Raw genomic sequence first — 17,502 nt, forward strand, 5'->3', positions numbered from 1 at the left:
TATCTCGTTAAGTATTCCAGGGTGAGTTTCATCAGGCCCTGCCAATTCACAAGCATCTCTAACCTGTTTTTTTCTGACGCTAGTTAGAGCACTTACCCATCTGTCACCGATGTTCATTGTGTTAGCCATCTGGCCACATTTATCCTGGTTAGTGAAAATGAAGCAAAAACGGCACTTAAACACTCCAGTTTTCCCAATATCCAATAATAGTTTTGTCTTCTCACTGGGAGTTGCTCAGTACTTCCTTTTCCTAGTAATGCATTTTTAGAATGATTTTTGCTATCTTTCTCTCTCCTGTTTATATTAACTCCAGCAAGCCCTGGCATTTTCTATTTTGATCCTATGTGCCATAATGGTATTCATATTTTCATCTTTTTTATTTTTTTTAATGAGCAAAATAACTCAGGCCTTCAGTGTCAAATTAAATGAATAAAAAAGGAGATTTGGAAAGCTACTTGACTTCAAAATAATATTTTTATTAAAACAGGTTAAAGAAAAGAGTACAGGTTGACATAAAAATAATTTTCAGGTCTATTGTTTGTTTTACCAAAAAAAAAAAAAAAAAGTGAACAAACAAGAAGCAAATATCAGGCCTGCCCAAAGGAGCTTTTTTTTTTTTAAAAAAAAAAAAAAAAAAAGATTTTTTTTCAACCACTAAATTGAGTCACAAGTTGTTCACATACCTGCAGTACCACCGACTACCCTCAGTCCCAAAGCTCACAGGTTACTAGTCCAGAGATGGGGTTGCTTTTGCATGCACATTTATTTAGGAAAATACATTTTTTGTGCCAACCCATGAGGAGTTGTCTCATACAGCCATGCCAACTGCTGCTTGCTTACCGTCAAAGCAAGGAGGCTTTTCTGAACATTTATATCAGCAGCTAATATTTGGATTTTTCAGTCTGCAGGTGCAGAGAGACCTTACTCTGCATTACCACACTGCAAACAGCAAAGCATGATACTCCACTGGAAGTAAGATTTTGCAACATTGCATCTTTGACTATAGTCAGCTTCTCAGATTCTGACATGAGGAAGAGTAATACCACAAAAGAAAATGTAAGATATATTTTACTGATGGGAGTTAAGGATCTGTAATTCCTTGGGATTTGAAAGCAAAATAGGTTTATGCACAGACAGTAAGCAGACATGAAGAAGGCCCCTTGCCCTTACCATGGAAAGCTATGCAAGCCAAAGGAACAATCAGGATTAGGAATGTTCCTAAAGCTTGCTGTGGTCATAAATTTATTTGGTCTTAATTTTATCTTATCTTAGCTACAGCAGTGTGTGTTCTCTGAAGTCAATTGCCTTTGCATCATAAGACTCCTGCAATCTTTGAATCATGACTGAATGTCTTTAACACATCTGTTCTTGTTTGCCAGCAAGCTACAGTTCTTGATATGGCAGCTACTGTTTGCCTTGGTGAAGTGCTATAGCCATGGTGCCAGTAAGATCAGGTCTCTCTCATCATCCCCCGGACTGAAATCAACCCATAGAACTCTAAGTTCAACAGGTGTATTCCATTTTTTAGAAGTTTATAATTCAGATGTGTTTGGACTTTGATGTGGGAACATACTTGCAGCAATGTGCCCTTGACAATGAAAACGTACTCAGCAACACAGAACAGCTTCTTCTCCGGCATTAATATGACTTGAGTCAGAGGAAACAGAGACACATTCACGGCCTCTTTCAGCTCCATTCACATTTTTCTTTCCAATGAATAACAATATACTTCCCCCACAGTTTCACAAGAATCCTCCTTGGGGTTCTGCTGCATTTCTATCAGTTTGTTCCACCAAAAAACTAACAGAGCAAACCCACATTCACTTCTCCACGTGTCAGGGCCTTGACCACAGCCCCATGCCCCTCCAAACCCTAAGCATTAGGCTGTCTCTGGCCAAGGCCAGCTCTAACATAGAGCAGCTGTGCAGCCTTGCAGGGGGCTGCTGTGAAAAGAGCCCTGGGATAGGCTTCTGTGGGAGTGTCCACTACCATCACTCCCAACCTGTGTTTAAGCTCAGGTCCTCACCTGTGGTCCCTGCTTGAACTTAATTGTAGCTACACCTGTGCCCAGCCAGGTACAGGTTGGTCTGGACCTCTAACTTGCCTCCGGATCTGCTGCATCACTATGGACCCAGCTGGTGACTAGCGGGTATCTTGGCTGCCTCTGCATCCAGGCCTGCTCTGTGATTCTAGCTTTGGTTGTAGAAGACGGCACCACTTCTCATGGAGGTCACAGTGATGACTCTTTGCTGTCACCCTCAGCCTCTGGCAAAAATTTGCTGCTTTCCCATAGCTACTCCCAGCTTTTCCAACAAGATAGGTCAGGTGGGGGACAATGGGCAGGCGTCACAGTGTCCTTCCTTGTGCTGCCTTTTTTTTTTTTTTTTTTTTGCCCTGACCCAGCAACCTCTCTGCACACATAGGAGAGGGAGGCAGAACCGGGCCAAACCTCTTGTCACTTTTTCTCAACTTACAAGACTGCAAGAGATTTTCTTCCCTTCTGTAGACACAGAGAGGTCAGAGAAAAGGGAAAATCTCTGAAAAGGGCTGTGATTTATTTTGCCTCTCACTTGTTCTCTCTAGGCACTGTCTCTCAAAAGAAGGCTAAAGACTTTCCAGGGCTGACTTGTTTTTTCTGAAGTAACCTAAAGTCTGTAAAATAGCATCTCAACCCACACTTGTTACTTCACACATAAGCACAGGGGCAGATCATGAGCAAAATTACTTACACAGAGGAAAAAAAAAATGGGAAAAGAAATTGCAGAAGGTTTACCCAATAGTAAGACTACGTGTGTGCCAGTACAACAAAAAGGATGTACATTCTCAGGCAAGGCTATTTGTGCCTCCTCCCAGATTTGTGTCTAAAATATGAGAACACAACAGATGTATGTTACATTGGATAAGTAACATACACATCTAAATCATATCTCTTTGTGTAGTGCAGGAGGGAAAAGTGTCCTTTTCTCACTGGTAATTAGAGGGTGCAGCAGATGGTGAGGCTTACTGTACTTCGTAAAGTCCATTAAAGGAACCCAGGCTGCCAAGTGATTCTTCATTACAAAGAGCTTGTTAAGGAGCACCTAGGAGTTTTTCCTAGGGTTTAGGAAACATTCTTTTGTATAGTAATATACTGTTTATATTATTATTCTTATTCCTCCTGAATGGTTTTCCTTCTGGCACCAGGAACATTATTCTAATTATAACACCCAAAGGCACCAGACTGTATGCATACATGGCCAGATACAAACTCTATTGCTACTCCAAAGATCTTGTAAGTCAAGTAGAAGAAAAATGTTTTTATAATTGCACATATTGAACATGAAGGCACACAGAGGTAAGAACTCGTTAGTACAGCAACAGAAAGCCATGGACAAGCTGGGCCATAAACAGAACTCTTAAACCAATACAAGCAAATTTCACAATCAGATGTTTAGCCTTTTCAGTTGCAGCTCACTATATTTTTATAAAACATTTATTAAAAAAATGCTATACTCTCCTTTGAGAATATTTTCTTTTATTCCACTTTTTTTTTTTCTCTTTTATATGTCATATGTTCTTTCCACTCTGGCAGATTACATGGAGGTACATACAGAGATCTGAAATGAATAGTGGTTACTTCCTGCCATGTTCATTGCCTGGAATAAATAAGAATTCATGTCAGGGGGTGAAAAATAATCATGTCCCTCTGTGAGTCACCCCTTCCACTTCACCATGTATACTTGCATCTTAAATTGAAAGGGGTTATAAATGAAGAATTTTCAATATTCCTTATGTGGCTACCATACAAGTTCATAGTGTTTCTCATGGGTGATGGAAAACAGAAATCAACATTAATCTTTCCCCTTTAATGTAGTCATCAGAGTACCCTGTTAATATATTTTTCCCATAATGTAACTAGAAAAACAATTCTACCTTTCCTTAAAAGGTATATGAGATAATAATAAGCATAGCTATCACAAACTGAATTCCTTCAAGTCTGTATTCCACTTTACAAAAAGTGGAGAAAAAAAAAGCCTTAGAAAATGGGTTCAAAACACAAGTTCCATGGTTGTCTTTGTTTTAGTTTCCTCCCCAGGTCATACTTGCTCCTACATGTGTATTGCATACTGTTTCACATAGCAAATAGTAGGAAAAATTATGTCAGTAACGCAGAACCTGATACGCCAGCACTTCACAAACTCCTGGAGCACAAGTGTTGGTGCTTCCTTTTGCCACCTCCTCAGACACAGAGCTAGCACAGATGCACCTCCCACTAGGCCTTTGTCAGCAGAGTCCACTTAAAATACAGATCTGATTTTTGGGATGCACACATTTACTGTAAAGTGGCCGAATGCGAGCTTGACAGAAAATGTGTTAGATACAAGCAAGAGAACGATTGCAGGGGCCTGTACAAGACAGTTATACACAAAAATAATGTTCTGGGTACTGTAACCCCAAATGTGTATCAAAGATTCAAGTGAAAAATAGTGATCAGAATTTCAACTGTACAAATACATGTACCTATACACATGTTAACTGGTCACAAAGCAAACATTTAATGTAACAGAATATATCTTCTGACAGAGGGGGATTTCAGAGCTAATTAAAACCAAGCTGCTGGACAAACTGGCTATTTTTTGGTGACCAACATGTCATTGTTGGATGGTTTTGTAGTCCCAAGCTACGGACAGAAATTTGTCTGCCTGAATCAGTCATGTAAATGATGGAGAAGCTGGAGAGGCCAAGGATCCTGGCCTAACTGGAAATGCTTAAACAAAAAGGCAAAATCTACTGAACAAATTTTCAAACTAAAACAATGGAAAGGTTAGTGATTTAAAATGAATGAATATGTGAACATTGAACACACTTAAGTATCAGCCATGCAGCAGCTGAAAACAGTATTATGCTGTACAATATCGAATTAGTCTACGTGATTGTTCTGAAAGTATTTATTTTAAAAACAATTTCCCCACCTAAGTCGCCTATAGTTCAGCCTGAGTTCCTGCATTTTCCCACACTCCAGCTGATTTGAAGTCTGCAGTCTCTCCAGAAAAACTGCCAAACAGAGGATATGTAGATCACAACAACCACAGCCAGAACCACTAGTAACCCAAAAAGCTTTTTACACACAAGTTTCTTAAAAACAGACTAATGCCTTAAACCAGTAGATTTTTCCTGGTTCACAAAGAACTTACATCTAAAGATACTATTTGAGGGGGAAAAAAAGAAAAAAAAAAAAAAGAAAGAAAAAAACATGCTATTTTTAGTTTGCCTCTGTACCAAGAAAGGATCAGTCATCTGTTTTGTGGGGATTTTCCTACACAGCAATATGCTTCCATAAAAAGAAGCCTGACTGCTACTTACTTTGCCAAACTAAAGGTGGACCACAAGCAGTCCTGGCATTTAAGACATTGCAGACATTACCAGTGCCTGCTCTGAGCAGGGTACCCAGAGCCAGGAACCTTACACTCTGATGCAGCTCTTCAAGGTGCTTTATGTGACCTCAGGCATATACCAGTCATCTTAGCCACAGAGTGACGTGGATGAGAGACCAGGATATGATTATGGTATAAAAACACAGACAAAGAGACAACATCATACAAAATGTTCCTGTATACTGTCAGACAACAGCTAATGTATGCATTTCCTTTTCTGGGTTTTAGGCTTATTGTGTTGCTTTGTTACAGTACATTTGAAAAAGAACTTCAGAATAAGAAGTGAGACCTAAACTAGTACATTTTAATTTTTGATAATCTTGGGTTTGTACACTAAAAAGTACATTTCTAATATAATGTTGATATAAAATGAATAATCCAGCAGAGAGGGTCAAACACTACTTGACAGACAGGGACTTTAAAAAAGAAGCATTTGAAGTATTTAGATCTTTTATGCATTTCTTTCCTTTGAATTTGATCATGCAATGTAACATTCAACAGACTGAGGCTTGGAGAAGGAATATTCCCTGAAAACCTGAGGATTTCAAAAAACAATGTGCCCAACCAAAAACCTAGAGTTCAGATGCAAATCACTTTAAGCCAAGATCCTTAGATGAAAACTCTGAAAGTGGTTGTACTGCGTAAGCCCATAGTTCCATCTAGCCCACTGCGCTTTTTCCCCACACGTGCCTTAAGAGAGTGTGTGGGTGTAAGAGCAGACTAAGTGTATCCTGAACCCTCTCCCCCCCACCCCAATTGTCTCCCATTCTTACATTCTTAACTCAGAAGTGTGCTGAGCTAGCTGTGTCTTCTATAATTGCAATACTTCTCCACTGATTTCCTTTTCATGAATTTGTCGAGTCTCCCCAGAGACACACAGAAACCTCTAGCATCCTCCGTGGCAGAATTCCACAGGTCTCTTGCCCTCTGAACAAAGAGCAAACTCATGGTGATAATCTCGATTGTGGCTCCTATGACCAGATCACACTCTTCTGTTTCCATTCAGAAGGAGATAATGAATAACAGATTCCTCTGCCCTTTCTATGTTTCTCCACATTTTGTAGACCTCTGTTATAAATTTCTTCCCCACATTCATCTCTCCCACAGATTGAAGAATCCCACTTTATCGAGTCACCCATAATTTGGAAGTGGCATGGGATGGCATGCCATTCCCACATGTCCTGTCATCAGTGACCAGGGAAAAGAGGCTAGCACCTCCCTCTCCACTTCCCCTCCCCAGGAAGTTGCAGAGAGCCATGAGGTCACCTCTCAGCCTTCTCCACACTAGACAACCCAAATGTGCTCAGCCTCTCCCCACAGGACATGCCTACCAGCCCTTTCAGCAACTTTGTTGCCCTCCTCTGGACAGTTTCAAGGACTTTAACATCCCTCTTTATATTGTGGAGCCCAGAACTGCACACAATACTCAAGGTGACGCTGCAGCAATAATAAATATAACAGGAAAATCACCTCTTTTGACTGTCAGGCAACGCTGTGTTTAATGCTCTCCAAAATGCATTTTACTCTCTTGGCTGCCAGGGCATGCTGTTGGCTTGTGCTGAGCTGTTGCCACCGGCAGCCCCAGGCCTCTTTCTGCAGAGCTGCTCTCCAGCTGCTTGTCTCCTGGTCTGTGCCTGTGTCCAGCATTACTCTGTCCCAGGTGCAGCACCTGGCATTTTCCTTTGCTGAGTTTTATACCATTGCTAATCACCCAGCTGCAACCTATCTAGATCCCGCTGCAAGATCTCTCATCCTTTCAGGGAGTTAACAGCACCTTCCAGTTCAGTATCATCAGCAAACTTGCTGAGGGTGCACTCCACATCCAGACCATTGATACAAATGTTGAACAGGACTAGCCCTAGAATTAAGCCCTGAGGAACACTACTGGTGTCCATGCACCTCATTTACTGTAGCCCTATTTACTACAACCTTAGAGCTCTGCCACTGAGCCAGTTCATTACCCAGAGTGGCACGAATGTGTTTATCTCACAGCTGGACAATTTGTTCAGGATTCTGAGAGGGAAGGCCTTACTGAAATATAGAAAGATTATGTGCACCACCTTCTCATCTTCACTGCCCAGCCCTAAACTTTTTCCATATCTGCTCTATTCTCCTTGGAAAGAGGGACATAACATTTGAGCTACAAGTGGATTTATTCTGAGTCACAATAATGATGTTCTCAGTCTTAGTCTCAGCTTTTTTCCTCATATTTTCAAAATTTTGAATTGCTTTTTGACTGATACCAAGCACTGAGTTCATGTTTGCACAGAAATATGAGTCATAACCCTAAGATTTCACTCCAGGGTGATGATGGGAGCTCAGAGCCCATCTTTTTATATGCAAAGTTAGGATTGTTTTTCCCATGTGTATCACTTCATATTTGCCAATTCTGAGTTTCAGCTGTCTCTTATTAAATAAGTGTTCTGCTTTTATGAGCTATCCATTATTGTCTTCCAGAATATTCTTGTTACTGTAATTGTTACTTTATATTTAAAAGAAACATCATTTGTTTTTCAATAATAATTGTGCTAGCAGCTTCCACAATACATTATTAACATTGCAATATTAACATTCAATTACAGAATAAGAAGCGACATTTTATATTTTGAAATAGAAACATCCTTAAAACCAAGTACAGTTATAAAAATTGTAAAAGTTTTCTTCACAATCATGGATAATATGAAAATGCCAGACACGTGGCATTTGTGTAACTGCATTTCAATTTGGAGAATGATATGAATTTTCTGAGATTCTCTTCAGGTATGACTACCTGGTATATAAACAATATGAAACCGATCTCATTATTTGATATGGAATTTACTGACATGGAACAAGCAGTTAATTAGTGATGTGTCCATAGGCATTAAATAATAATGTCTAACTTAGTGGTTTTTAGACTAAAGTTGAAGTTGGCTTTCTTTTTGATTTGTTCCCCCGAAAACATAAAATTTCATCATAGTTAACATTTATATTTAGAAAAAAAAATATATATATATAATTATCTAAACCCCAATATGTTTGTCATATTCTCTTATTCAGTCATTTAATAATAAATATTGTTCAGAAGCTAATACATCCCAGAATTTAAGACACTGAAAAAAACAGTTAACAATGACTTAGATAAAAAACAGTTGGCAAAATTCAGTCAACACCAAGAATGTTATTGAGCTGTTGCTTATTGAAAGCTATATATGTTAGTTGTGACTGAACAATTCTGCTGTTAACACTCACATGCAACCATTTAAAAACATATATTACATCACATCAGGGAAATGAGACATTACTCCAACCCTGTCTATATGTCATCTTCCTAAAGAACAATATCAAATTAACCAGAAGTTTCTTCATTTACCTGAATTAAGTGCAATTCAGCAACAATTACACTCAAGACTAAAAATCTGGAAATTTTAATCTGCAAAAAAAAAATGAAGAAAAAAAAAAATATATATATATATGTATATATATATATACGTATATAAAAGTATATACTAATAACACTGCAATTGCAAGAAACTTTCACTTCCCTGTGCACCATGCTTCAGCATGATGAGAAAACATACTCATGCCCTAGGGGTAGATTCTGCCTGGAGTTCCTAGACAGAGGACTTCTCTTTGAACCTCCCTTTGACCAAGAAACTTCAGAGATACGTCTGCATTTGAAATTGAGTCACAAGAGTCCAATTGCTGTATGAAGTGTGATTGTAAACTGTGTAAGTCAGCTTTGCTGTTCACTCCTTGCTTGTAAGTGGACAAATAGAATGATATCACTGTAAAATAATGTCTGGGAAAAGAAAGAAAAAAGAGTAGTTGTCTTCAAGAACCAAAGGAATCCTGCTCAGCTTCACAAAGCTATTTGTGTAAACAGAAGGAGGAAAGGGGATGTAAATAAAGCCTACATTAATATCTTTTTCTAAAGAACTTGATGAAACCACTTTAAATTAGCAGAGCTCCCTCACATAGCTGCATAGCTGCCCAGGTAGTTATGGAGGTAATTGATATCAGGCATTGTAACTCAGAATTTATATTGACATTTCACAATGAAAGTGTTTTTAACAGGAAGAAAAAACAGTTTATTTTGCTTAATATTAACCTCTGAGAGGAATTCATTACCATCAATCTTCAGAAGAAATGCAGAGATCAGTCTTGCTGAGGTAGCGCTGTTATGTTTGGAGTGGAAGAGGCTTTGTTTGTTGCTGGAGAAGAACCTGCTATACACTTTCAGTAGGAAACTGGACTTCAGGTTTCTTACTGGAGGGATCAAACTTAGCTCTGAATAGTTTCTGTGACCAGGAAAACTGAAAACAAGAATATAGGAAAGTTCTTCTTTAGAGGAAAGGCCAGATATAGCATTGTAATATTTAAATGTCTTTATTCCAGTTCCATAGACCCCTGCTACTGTTGAATTTTTCCTTAATTACCTCAGTTCAAAAAGCAGAAGCAGATAATTAACTCTTTAAAGTATTTGAAGTTTACACAATTCTACAATATCAGACAAAATGTCCAATCTCCTGGGGGTTAGCTCAGCCTCAGAACTGGACAAGCATGGCTACATGCTTTTTTCTCTTTGAACAATAGCTGAGCATCACTCCTGGCATACAATATAAATATATACTTTGAAGCAGGACCTCTTATTTCTAGTGAACTTGAATGTGGGACGAGAGGTGGGTTGCTCCCCGATGTTTCAGCATGAAAAGATCTGCCAATGATCCCCCAGATATTTCTGCACCACAGGGGAGAAAAAAAAGTGTAGGTGCTCCTTGGGACAGAGTTGAGAGAAGGAGAACTGGGGGGAGGAAAATCCATTTAACCCCTCAAAAGAAAGAGAATTGTGTCCATGAAGTTGTATGGTTGAAAAAAGTCTAATTACCAAAAACAGCATGAAAAGTCTAACACCTTCAAAGCTGGAGGAACTCCAGCTTTATACATGGCTTTATACCATTACCCAAAGTCACTAAGCAGATTGTAGCTACATTCAGCTAAGATTTATGGAGAGCTGATGATCAAAGGAGAGGGAAAGAAAAAGTGAATTCAGGAGAAGTGCTCTTAAAAAGAGGGAGCTGAGGTGTTGAAGTTACCTAGGGCCCAAAGGGTCATCAGGGCAGGGCCTTGCAGACAGTCCCTGTCCCAAGACTCCAGTACTGAGAACACCAGGGTAGCCCCAGCCCAGGCACTGGCAGCTTCCCAGTGGTCAGGGACAGGTCAAAGCCAGGCCTGGACATGGGCCTGCAAGTAGCCTGGCCTGATGGGGCCCATCGCCAGGCATGGCAGGGAAGGGCCATGGGGAGCTGGAGACCAGACCTGATGTGGCCTAGCTGGGGCAGAGGCTAATGGCCCCTTGGGCCCCACACCCCCAAAATCTATCCAACATCTGAAGCAGTAAAGCACTACTAAAGCAAGAACAGGAGTAGTGAAGCTACGTTGTAATTGCTAACTTTGTTTCCAGCTCAGGAAAAAAAGGACATATCAGATTGCCCTTAAACAAAAGCAACAAGCCTGGGTACTTCACCCATTTATCTGGCCTGCTTGCTTACAAGACTTTAGGGTCATTTCATGCAATTCCTCTTTCAGTGCAGTAAACACTACCCAGAAAGGCAGATGACATTTTATATACTCCAGAACTGTAGCAGGCAAACTTTATGTGCATTATGAAATTTTACTTCCTTTCCTGATGAACGTTTTCCTAATGATGTGTTTGAAATGTAGATATAGCTTTATTTTGCCAGGACAATTGAGCCTGTGTTCTCCAGGCAGTGATAAAGTACAACAAAAAAGCCCCGACAGACCTCTCTTCTCCCTAGGTGCACTTTATAAATGATCCATCATACAGAATGACTTGCAGCCCCTTTTCATATATGCTCATATGCTCCTTTATCTCTTCTCAAGATTTGTTTTAGAGAGCTGAGGAATGCATAAAGATGTTTGAGTCACATTGATATCCTGTGCTTTTTTGTAGTATATTATACAAAAGACTCCACAAGTAAGGTGCAACTGGAAGGCCTGGTTTCTGTACTGGCCTTCCACAATGCTATGGGAAATCAAAAGAAAGCTTAGTAGAGTTTGGAAAAAAAAAAAAAAAAAAAAAAAAAAAAAAAAAAAAAAGAAAAAAAAATAGTTTTTATTGTTGCCTTTAGAACATCTTTCCAAATTAAGAGTGTTTTAATTCAATTTTAATGCTGGGAGAACAAGATCTGCATTGTTCACATCTGCTCGTTAAAGTAAATAAGGACTCATTCTGGAGGAGTAAGATGCAGAATGACTGTCCTTCCTGTGCCTTCAGCCCTTTTACTCATTCATTACACACCTTTCAAAGCTGAGGCAAATGTGTACCACCAGTGATTTTCTCACTGTGCTGTTGTGACTCATTCACCAAGCCACACCTGCAGAAGTGGCCAGGTAGGAGAATAGCCAGTCCCCACAATGACAACACCTATGTTGTCCTCAGAAGGATATGTCATGCACAGCCACTCAGATATCTCTACCCAAGAGGGTCCAGATACATAACTTAAAAAATTTAATGCTGGGGTTTTGTTGTTGTTGCTTGTTTGTTTTTTGTCTATTTAAGATGCCTCCTTTGCTTCTGTAGTTTTCACTTGCCTGCATAGAGAAAACACTTTTATGATCAAGTAGATAAAGTTGTTTGATGAAATCTACCTTGGGGGGACAGGAAATTCTCTATAAGATAGTAAAATGCTATAGCTCAGTGTCCGTGTTCCTTATGCTGAATATACAGTCCTGAAAAAGACTGCTATAGCCTGCTGCATCTTTTGCATTACAAATTCCTTTTATAGAATCTTTGCAGCTAAAGGTAAAGAGATGTAAGTGAAAAAAAATCTGGAATTTTACCAGGGTTCATGTGCATCCTGGGTAAGACTTCCTATTTATGATGGACAACATGTCCAATTGCAATTATATAGAAATAAATCCCAGGCATAAACACGAAGATATGTCAGCCAAATTCCTTTATCCTTCTGTCATAAAGATGGGCAATGTTTTGATCTTACTGACAGGAGGAAAGTAAGATCGTCGTATGACCATAACCACAACAGTCATTTTTTTCTATTCATTGTCCCCAGTTCATTGCCTCTCAAGACATGATTTTAGTCCTTTGGTCACACAGCCTAGTTACTTTCCTTTCCTCAGCTCTTGTGCTGACATATGTATAAGTCAGTCATACATTTCATACGAACCCATTGCTCTATTCAGTCGGGCAAGGAAGAGAAAATGCCAGAACTCTTGGGGGAGATTTTGGGGATGGGTGAAAAAAGGTCACAGGCACTGCAGAGGATCAGAGAAGAGCAGAGGATCAGCAAGGAGTTTGTGCTGTCAGCCTGCAATCAGATGCATTCATCATGTGCAAAGCCACTAAACTAACGACATCACAGGAGGCTGGAGAATCTGTGACTCTAAATGCAACATCGCTCTGCCATTTTTTGTTATTAAAATCAGTTCTATTTATTGCCATCTTTATTTTATCTGCTTTGTCCTCCACACTGGTTCCTGTGTAAATCAACACTGAGCAACAAAGAATCTATTTTTTGACCCTACCAAAACCACAAGGCATTATAGCAAGTATAGAGACATCCTGGAAAAATGCTATAGCTACAATAATTTTGAAAAAAAAAAAAAAAAAAGTTTTTCACAGTTAAAGAGAATGAAAAGGCAGTATATATTTGAATTTCGCTTTCCTAAGTTAACATTTCCTTTCATATTTAAATTACACCTATTATTGGTGTTATTCAGAATTTCTGGGGAAAAAATAATTAGCAAACATCAAACTGAGTATCAACCTAGTAGTTAATTTTCAATTCAACTAAGATGCATTAAATGCACTAAAAACTGTTAAATAGGTGTGTAATTTTGGCTCAGAACAGTTTGCTTTTCTGTTTATCTTGCAGGAAACTCCATTTTACCAAGTCATCAGACTATGTTTTTGTGAATAAGAAAATGTATTAGTATAGAAGTTTCTTTTCTGGGAGGTAAGGAAATGCTACCTTCTATTTATATTAAGTTCTCTTGTATATCACAGTAACCTTTAAAATCAGGGGTTGTTCTGATGTTAAAGATACTAAAGACTTCTACTTATCTACATACCAGATGACAGAATATGAAGGTCTCAATACTTAGAAGATCTGTGCATTCCTGCTCTAATAACTTGAATTGCAGAGAAATTCTAGATACACATTAATGTAGCTATGTTAATTAGTTTGCCAGGCACTAAACAGAGCTGGGTTCACAGCCATGAACTGCAGCAACATAAAGGAAACAGAAAACCAATTAACATCTTCTCAGCAAGGACATATAGACTAGGAAAGAGTTAACTGTGCTGTGTTGTTTCTAAGCTCTGCCATTGGAAGAAAAAAAAAAAGGTAAAAGAGGATAATTTGTACACAGGTGGAAGTGATAAACACAGAGCTGTGCATAAAAAAAGAAGCAGGATACTTGCAATTCTTTGGAAACTGTGAGTTTAGAAAACGAAGGAAACCAAACAGAATTATTTTCACATAATGAGGGTATGCTGATTCTACCTTCCCCCGAACACTTGGAAGTCAAGCTGCAGCTTCAAAATGTGCATTCGGGATCTTGCTTCATTTAACATCCATTCCACACTGCAATGGCTTTAGAAGCCTGACCGCCCCTGAGGAAAAGCTGAAACATTTTTAAAAAGATAATGCAATTAAAAATATTAATGTAATAATAACATTAAGAAAAATAAAAAATAACAAAAAAAAAAATCCAAAAGTGTAACCAGCGGCAGACAGGAAGAAGCTAACTGTGCTCCAGGAAGGGGACAGGACAGAGAAAAGTACCAGTGACTAAGACTCACTGACACATTTACAGAGACTGTTTCAAAAGGGAACAACCTGGGACCTCTGAGGTGTCCTGTCCAATTTAAAATGTTCTCCCACAGATTTCCTGGCCAATGCAGCCATCTTACACTAGATGAATTTGGGTCCCAGCTCCACTGGCAGGTCAAAAACATGGTGAGGCTGACTCCCTGACCTTATTCTGTTTCTTCCTCTATTCCTCACTTCTGCAGTGGCTGAAGACTTTTTGAGCATATGTGAGCAAAAAAGGGGGATACTGAGGTGCTGACCTTTTCCTCTTAAAAGTGCTGGTGGAGTTTCCATCTTCCTTCCCTATCTCATGTACTACGTCTCTCTCTGTAATGGTAATTCCTTTAAAAACCAGATATATAACTTTAACATATAAGAATATCTGGGCATTTGTTGTTTATAAACCCCAAAATAAGTTTACAAAACTAAGCATAAAAATGATTTCCCTGAAGGAGAGTCATTAAAATATATTTTCTCAGTACTAGGATGGAAAAGAAAGGGAGGAGATATGGACAAAATCTAAGCTAAGCATATACTGCTGGATAATAATAGTCATTTAAAATGGAAATTGTACACTGGAAGCAGAACTTTTTAACTTTTAAGAGTACTGCCTAACAAGCAGAGATTTTTATATCATTTTTTCTATGAGAGAGATTTCTAGAAAATCAAAGTTTTCCAGCTACCGTGTTTTCAGATCAGCAGGAAGAGTAGAGACATGTAATTGACAGTTCAAATGTTTTTCTTCATTGAAGAGTTTCTCTGTGGACAGAGAGTGATTTGGTGAGAGAAGTCCAAGCTGTAAATAAAAAATTTTCTCCCAATAAATTGTGTTGGAGACCATTTGGCGTGTGTTTGTCTTGGAAACTGCAGTAGCCAATGGATGGTACCTATTCCATGAAGAAATAAAATAAGAGGTATTAAAAGCAATTACAGTAACAAGATGACTTTGATTTGCTCATTTAAAAAGAAATCAAATTACTAAACAAAAATCAAACACACTTCTGATACTGTCTATTAGCCCTTTGCACATCTCCAAGAATACAAGATTTTGCTGGAAGACCATGCCTGCCCTTTGATAGTGACTCATTACAATATGCTGCAAAGTTCTGCTGCAAGAATCTGCTGCTATAACATGACCTTCTTCCTGTTAAATAATGCCAAGACTGATGTAATGTGCTTGTTTGAACTTCTAAACGAATCAAATACAAGCACACTTTCCTAATTCTGATATTGTCTTACAAGAGAGAGAGCTCACATAACCAAGAACTTTGCCACAATAGTGCTCTGTGGTATACTGTAGTATAGTCTCACTATTGGAGAATCAGGAATATGAACCTGCATAACAGTACAGCAAATTCTGACATTAAAAATTAATTAATTAATTAATTAATTTAAAAGAATAATAAAAGTTCCAAACCAAATATCTGAAAGAACAAAAAAAAAAAAAAAATCAACTGTTTTCTGCAATATGATAGCTTAACCCCTATAGAACTGCTCCATTTTTATCAGTTCTATCCTTAAATATCAACAAATGGTACCAGCTCACAGCCACAATATGAAAGCTGTAAGCCTTGACTATCTTTCTGTCTGGCACTATTTCTCCAGACTTTGTGCAGGCCTTTTGATTTATGCCATCTGAAATGGAATCTGAATCAGGACTAGCCCAAGCAACAGCCTCATTCCTGCAAATATGGATTTTGCAATCCCGTAACTTAGTGACCCAAATTCTCAGTGAAAACATCTTTCATCTGTTTGTTTACTTGCTTGTTTAAAAATGAAGTCAAAGTGGGGCAAATTCAATCTTTTAAAATTCCTTGTTTTTGTGACAACCTGGCCACTTGCTTTTGTGTTTAGAAAAATTGAAAATTTATTTAAGACTCTGTTTTTCAGAAATGCTGAAAGACAAACTCCTAATGCTAACCTTTTTACTTTGCTTCTTCTGCCCAGATCTTCCTTTCACTTCAGCAGCATGATTTTAAGAGCAAGGCTGTGCTCCAAAAAACTACTCCTAAACCATCATCTCAGGTTAACAATAGTTTACCCCACCAGCATATCCATAGATTTAAATACCAATTTGCATGAAGTAGGTCATTATTTCTTTCATATCAAAATACAGCCTGATGAAATTTTCACAGGATTACTTTCAGGTAAGATTTTAAAATGAGCCCGGCTGAACCTTGCCCTTTTGGGACTAAAATCCATTCTAGAATAACACACCTGAAATCAGTTGAACATTGCTGAACACAATGCCTTACAGAAACTGACAATTTTTTTTCCTTTTTAAACTATGTACAGTTTTAACTCACACATTCCCCAGCACAGCACTCTTTCATCCTTTTCCAGGTAGTAGAGTATAGGTTTTCACATTTTGCTCCTCTGGCATCTTCTTAAACAAGCCAGCTCCATAAGTGGTACCTATAACCCAAGTGATATGTTGCTGCTCTGCACACTGAATGAGTGGGCTTGGGTAGGGAGGAGAAGGATTGCTACAGTCAATCTGTTTTGCTTGGGTTTCGCTCCTGCTGAGTGCACTCAGCGTTATATTGGTTCTGTGTGCTTAAGAACAGCGTGCTGGGGTGCAAGAGGAATAACAAGCCTTTTGAAATATTGGAGAATATTTCTAGCCTGCAGCAGAGGCCAGTGTCAGACAGAGGATTTCAGGGTAGTTTTTGCACTTTTCAGTCCCTTGCCACACTTTCTCCTTCACATGGAAAATTCACAGCAGATTCAGTATATTCACCTTCACCTAAATTAGTACCCAGGAGCAGGACAGGACTTTACTCCATCCTGCTTGTGGCTATCACCACCTCTCTCCTCAGAGTACTTGCTTTAGTCCAGAGGCAAAACAGGATACATCCCAAAATCTAATTATTTTAAAATGCACATTTATCATTTATTCCATTTGTTTTTCTTTACATTTACATCAACATAAGGAGGGTTCAAGCTGTTACTATGCATGTACTACATCACTGCAACACGACACTAGGCCTGGGCTGAGTGCTACAAACCATGGCTCTAGCAAATATGTGCATCATCTCCTTCATTTCTGTGCTTAAATTAAAGGGTAGCAGATGTAAGTACGAGGTGAAAAAGTAGCTCAGTTATCTGACATTTGAAACTGTGCATGCTTTGCATGAAAACCATTCTGCTGCACCTTTAGAGATAAGTTTTTAGAGATAATTATTCCATGCACTCTGTCACATTATTCCTCCCTTAGGACTCTTCAAAACACAAGTGTTACTGTTCTTGATGCC

The sequence above is a fragment of the Anas platyrhynchos genome, chromosome 2 (assembly GCF_047663525.1).
Source record: "Anas platyrhynchos isolate ZD024472 breed Pekin duck chromosome 2, IASCAAS_PekinDuck_T2T, whole genome shotgun sequence".
NCBI lineage: Eukaryota > Metazoa > Chordata > Aves > Anseriformes > Anatidae > Anas > Anas platyrhynchos.